Genomic DNA, 6000 nt, shown 5'->3' with positions numbered 1-6000 from the left:
TTGCAACCCGACTAACAATACTAACACCTCTTCTGCTAACATGTCTTCTTTTTCCACTACTAACCTCTCTTCCAAAGGACACGACTGCATTTCTTTGATGGAACTGGAGTCAGCGGCGATCAGCCCGGTGAAGGAAGCGCCACTACTGGAAGCAAAAAATCTTTTTGTTGATGGGTCCAGGTACTACATACAAGACGGTAAGCCACACACTGGTTGTGGAAAAGGGCTCTTTGAACGCACATATGTCAGCTCAGCAAGCTGAGCTGTGGGCACTGGCCAGGGCATGTGAGTTGCGTGGCCCGTTACGTGTGCCAACGCTAGTACCATGGTGAAGAAAATCCTGTCTGAGGTTGTGTGCCGCTGGGGTCTACCTGAATCCATCGAGTCCGATAGGGGGTCACACTTCACTGGACAGATCTTTGCAGAGGTATGTAAAGCCCTGCACATCAACCAAGGGCTACACACCCCGTATCCCCGAGAGTAGCGGTAAGGTTGAACGTCTCAACGGAATCCTTAAAAACAGGATCTCCAAAATCATGACCGATACCCAAAAACCTTGGCCTGAGTGTCTCCCCATTGCCCTCTATTCCATCTGGAATGCCCCTCGGCAACCACATGGGCTGTCACCCTACGAGGTGTTGTTTGGGGGACCTCCCAAAACAGGGTTGTACTTTCTTCAACAGTTGTCGTCTTTGCATTCACAGCTTACAGGTTACGTGCAATCTCTGCAACGGGAGCTGCAGAAGATACACCATCGGGTTTGCGAATCGCTCCCGGATCCAAATGCAATAACAGGTGTTCTTTCTATTGAGCCAGGTGATTGGGTCGTCCTAAAGAAACATCAAAGAACCGGACTCAAGCCACGATTCACTGGACCATACCAAGTCCAGCTGACGACACCTACCTCACTCAAGCTCGAGGGACGAGACAACTGGGTGCACGCAAGCCACTGCAAGAAGCTTTTCAGCTACACCAGAGAATGAGGGGTGTCATTTTCCTTTTTCTTTTTGTTTGTATGTCTTACATGTGTGTGAACGGAGGAAAAGATGGCAGATACCCCAACCTTTTATTTAAGATGCATCTGCGATTAGCCAGAACCGCCAACAAAACCAACTGTTGGGTATGCTCTAAGCCCCCAACCAGTCATCACATGTCCGCAAGGGCCGCTGTTCATGCCCTATATGACATCCGTGTCGGCATGAAAAAGCAAGGGACCCCTGGTCAGCCCCCACGTAGACATTTGTCTGTAGAACTTAATGACACATTTTTAGCAGGTAACATCAGTTTCAGTACCAACATTAGCTCTAGCTCCTGTAGGGCCCTCGTCAGTCCATTATGGGTAACTGGGCAGCTAGGCAGCCCTCAGGTGTGCTTTAATTTCAGCTTTGACACAGCTAACAAGTTTGTTGGGACTACCACCTGTGAGGGAGGTATAACTGTCAATCTGACTAACCAGACTTCCCTTCTGAGTAACCACACTGACCGACCAGACCGCGTTTGTTGGAAGGACGGATGTGATGTGCAGACTGAGGGAGCAATCCCCCAGTCTGTGCAACTGTTGCTCCTGTTGCTCGGTGCCAGAGGCCGAACGAAGAACTCCTCCTGCTCTGCTCTGACAGGTCCGTACTATTTTCTGTGTGGTTCAGCAGCCTATAGAACATTTCCCCAGAACGCGAAAGGTTATATGCCGTGGTGAGATGTTCCTGTTGCCTCATCAGCCGTGTAAGCCGAGCAGACGACCACATCTCCATGCCCGCTCTTGGGATCCCACTCCCAACCACTGATCGGAGGAAGACTTCACCAACCAGCCACCTTCTCTGCAGGTTACGTCCTGGCTTCCCTCTGATTCATCTCCCTGAAGACCATGTTCCCCAAGACCTCCAAACAAGCTTCAAGCCTCATCGTTGTTTGTGTATAAAGCTGCAAGATTTGTTTGTTCCACTTTTTGGAAAACCGTCTGGGTCGAGACCAGCCTTGTGTGGCCCCGTTTGCAGGGGCAATTTGAGAATCGGCTGCTGGATCTCCCCAGACCACCGTGGGATCACAAGCCTTGTTTATACCACAAGTCCGGTTCCATTTGTCGGACCAGTTTGAAAAAGTTCTGTTTGTGGTTTTTGCAAGAGCCTTCCTGTAGTGAAGGCTCCAATGCTCTTGGGGATCATTGCTTCAATCAAGCCTGTTTGCGTTGAGTCTGCGTCAGGTCTTGTTGTTTCAGGTACCCCGTGGAGCTTTATTCTCAGGGACAACTACAGGAACTAAGACCAACTCTTTGAGGTTTTGAGACTACACCCATCAAGCTGAAGAAGATCAAGAAGGGACACGAGGAGAATATGATTAAACAGGAGGGAATGTCATGGAAATTTTGTATTACAGGTGGAACTTTAAATGTGTCATATATTAGTGTTATTCATATGTCTCTCGTGTGGCTTAATTAAAGCTCTGAAGGCTGCAATTGGGCCATGCGCATTTACAATGTATATATTACAGTACTCAGTTCGGTAATGGATGAGATGGCAGATCTGCGCTTATAGACCGGCGTGTATACCACCACGGCATTCGATGCGAATGCCGCCGGTGGTAGGCCGCGGGCCTGTATCCACATATCAGCAGCATAGTACCACATGGACTTCGTATAGCCAGGCGCCGGGCAGTGCGAACTCCGCGTGTAGGCTCATGGATATCTCTACAACCACTACCGACTTGAACTGTATCTGGATGGATGTGTTTTAATAAAGATCGTATCGGGCCCATTCAGATACAGACTGACACTGTTTAATCTAAGGGATGCTTGTACAGACAATGTACATACTACTAGGAGCTGATAGCATGTAAAGGATGGGAAGTTCGCTCTCCACAGAGAGCTCACCAGAGGGAGGGGGAGGACTGGTTCAACTGGTTTAACTGGCTTCCAGTATAGATAAGAGGACAGGCTACGCTCCAATCAGGATGTACATTCTGTGTATGGACACTTCCTATACATTGTTCTGTGGGAGGGGATTGACCTGACCCTCATGTGGGGGGGCGTGTGTGTGCTTTTAATAAAACAAGAATCTGGGGTTAGACCCGGTCTCAGAGTGAATTCCAACTGCAACCTGAGAGTGTCGAGTGATCATTCCTGGGTAACGGGAGCTCCATTTTCCCCACATCTCAAGAGAGCTAAACCAGTTGGAGGCGCAGGAATCATGGAGTTTTGCTGCAGTCGCGGTAAGTGGAGGGCGTAATATGGCTGCAACGAGATTCACACAGCTTTATGGGGGATTTCTGCGCATCCAACTGCGAGTACTCACGGTAAGGAGAAATTCGTTAAAAGCAAATTTCCAAGACAACTACACCCAAATTAAATTTACATCCTTTTTTTCCCACAAATTGAGCTTTCTTTCGGTGGTATTTGATCGCCTGTGCGTTTTTAATTTTTTGTGCTATAAAAAAAAGGCTGACAATTTTGAGGAAAAAAAAACAATATTTTGGACTTTTTGCTATAAAACATGTCCAGTAAAAAAAATTAAAAAATCAAATTTTGTAACAAATTTCATCCAAAATGCATTCTGCGACATGTCTCTGCTAAAAAAAATCCCAATACGTGTAAATTAATTGGTTTACATGAAAGTTATAGCATTTACAAATGGCGGGAAAGATACTGGGATTTTAAAATTTTTTTATACTAATAATGGCGGCGATCAGCGACATATGGCGGCGATCAGCGACTTATGGTGGTGATCAGCGACTTATGGCAGGACTGCAGCGGACATTTTGACACTGGGGGGGAACTGACTTGGGGTCACTGACATCCCCAGTGACACCAATACAGTGATCAGTGAAAAAAAAAACACTGACACTGTACTAATGGCACTGGGGAGGAAGGGGTTAACATTTTTTAGGGTTAACTGTGTGAGGGGAGTGTTTTACTAGGGGGCGGAGGGGTGTGCTGGACGGGGACAGGCTGATCGGGAGAGAGAAACTCTTCTCTCCTTCTTCAGCTTGTCAGGAGCTGACAGGCAACTGATAGCAGGGCTGTGTATAAACAATGCAGCCCTGCTCTCTGTCAGCGATCACCGCTAATCGCAGGGAAACGGCCGGTAATGATTGGCCGTGACCTGGCGGCGGAGACCCGCTGCTGACACCCACGGGACAGGTAGGGCGGTCGTGCGCCCCTTACCTGTTTTGCAAAACCACGTTTTAAAACATGGTTTTGCACAGCCGTGCCGCCCTGCAAACATACTAATGCAGTGGCTGGGGCTGAAGCAGTTAAATTCAATGTATGTCTTCACACTGGACCCTTGCCCTTCCCTTAAAAATCCTGCTTGCTGCATTCTTGGTGGATATTTGGCAAGTTAAAAGAAAAAATGCACAAAAAATGCACCTCCCGTTTGAGGCCTACTTCACAACTATGTTTTTTAGTGTTTTTTGCAGAAACGCACAACAGTCCATTTAACATGGTTTTCTATGGCATGCAGAATATAACTGGATACTAACATTTATAGGTAAAGTTGATCCAGGGAATATCCGATTGCCCCTCGTGGGATTAGGAAGGAATTTTTTATAACTGCAGGAGCAAATTGGATCATGCTTTGCTGGGGTTTTTTGCCTTCCTCTGGATCCACTGTGGGTATAGGATTATAACTTTTTTTTATTTTTTTTAATGATTGAACTGGATGGACTTTTCTCTTTTTTTCAGCCAGACTATGTAACTATGTAACATTCACTTACAGTTGCAAGAAAAAGTATGTGAACCCCTTGGGATTACGTGGAGTTTTGCATGAATTGGGCATAAAATGTGCTCTGAACGTCATCTAAGTCACAACAATAGAAGAACACAGTCTGCTGAACATAATACTACACAAACATTAGATGTTGCCATGGTTTAATTGCACATAACATGTAAACATTCACAGTGCAGGGAGGAAAAAGTATGTGAGGCCCTAGCTTAATGACTTCTCCCAGAGCTAATTGGAGCCAGGAGTGAGCCAACCTTGACTCCAATCAGTGTGATGATATTGGATGTGTTGCTGACAGCTGTCCTGCCCTTAAAAAACACACACCTGTTTTGGGTTTACTGGTTTCAAGAAGCACTGTCTGATGTGAACCATGCCTCGCAGAAAAGAGCTCTCAGAAGACCTACGATCAAGAATTGTTGACTTGCATGAAGCTGGAAAGGGTTACAAAAGTATCTCCAAAAGCCTTGATGTTCATGTGTCCACGGTAAGACAGACTGTCTACAAATGGAGAAAGTTTAGCACTGTTGCTACTCTCGCTAGGCGTGGTCCTCCTGTAAAAATGACTGCAAGAGCACAGCGCAGAATGCTGCATGAGGTAAAGAAGAATCCCAGAGTGTCAGCTAAAGACCTACAGAAATCTCTGGCACATGCTAACATTTTTGTTGACACATCTACAATAAGGAAAACATTAAACAAGAATGGAGTACATGGGAGGACACCACGGAGGAAGCCATTGCTGTCCAAAAAGAATATTGCAGCACGTTTGAAGTTTGCAAAAGAGCACCTGGATGTTCCACAGCACTACTGGCAGAATATACTGTGGACAGATGGAACCAAGATTGAGTTGTTTGGGAAGAACACACAACACTATGCATGGAGAAAAAAAGGCACAGCACACCAACATCAAAACCTCATCCCCAGTGTAAAACATGGCGGAGGGAGCATCATGGTTTGGGGCTGCTTTGCTGCCTCAGGGCCTGGACGGATTGTTGTCATTGATGGGAAAATGAATTCCAGAGTTTATCAAGACATTTTGCAGGAAAACGTACGACCATCTGTCCACCAACTGAAGCTTCGCAGAGGATGGGTGATGCAACAGGACAATGACCCAAAGCATACAAGTAATTCAACAAAACAATGGCTGCAACAGCACAGAATATGCCTTCTGGAGTGGCCCAGTCAGAGTCCTGACCTCAACCCGATTGAAATGCTGTGGCATGACCTTAAGAGAGCGATTCACACCAGACATCCCAAGAATATTGCTACACTGAAACAGTTTTGTGAA

Source organism: Staurois parvus, unplaced genomic scaffold (assembly GCF_062004578.1).
Source record: "Staurois parvus isolate SC_StPar_1 unplaced genomic scaffold, SC_StPar_1.0 ptg001823l, whole genome shotgun sequence".
NCBI classification, from domain to species: Eukaryota; Metazoa; Chordata; class Amphibia; order Anura; family Ranidae; genus Staurois; species Staurois parvus.
This window is presented reverse-complemented; position numbering follows the sequence as displayed.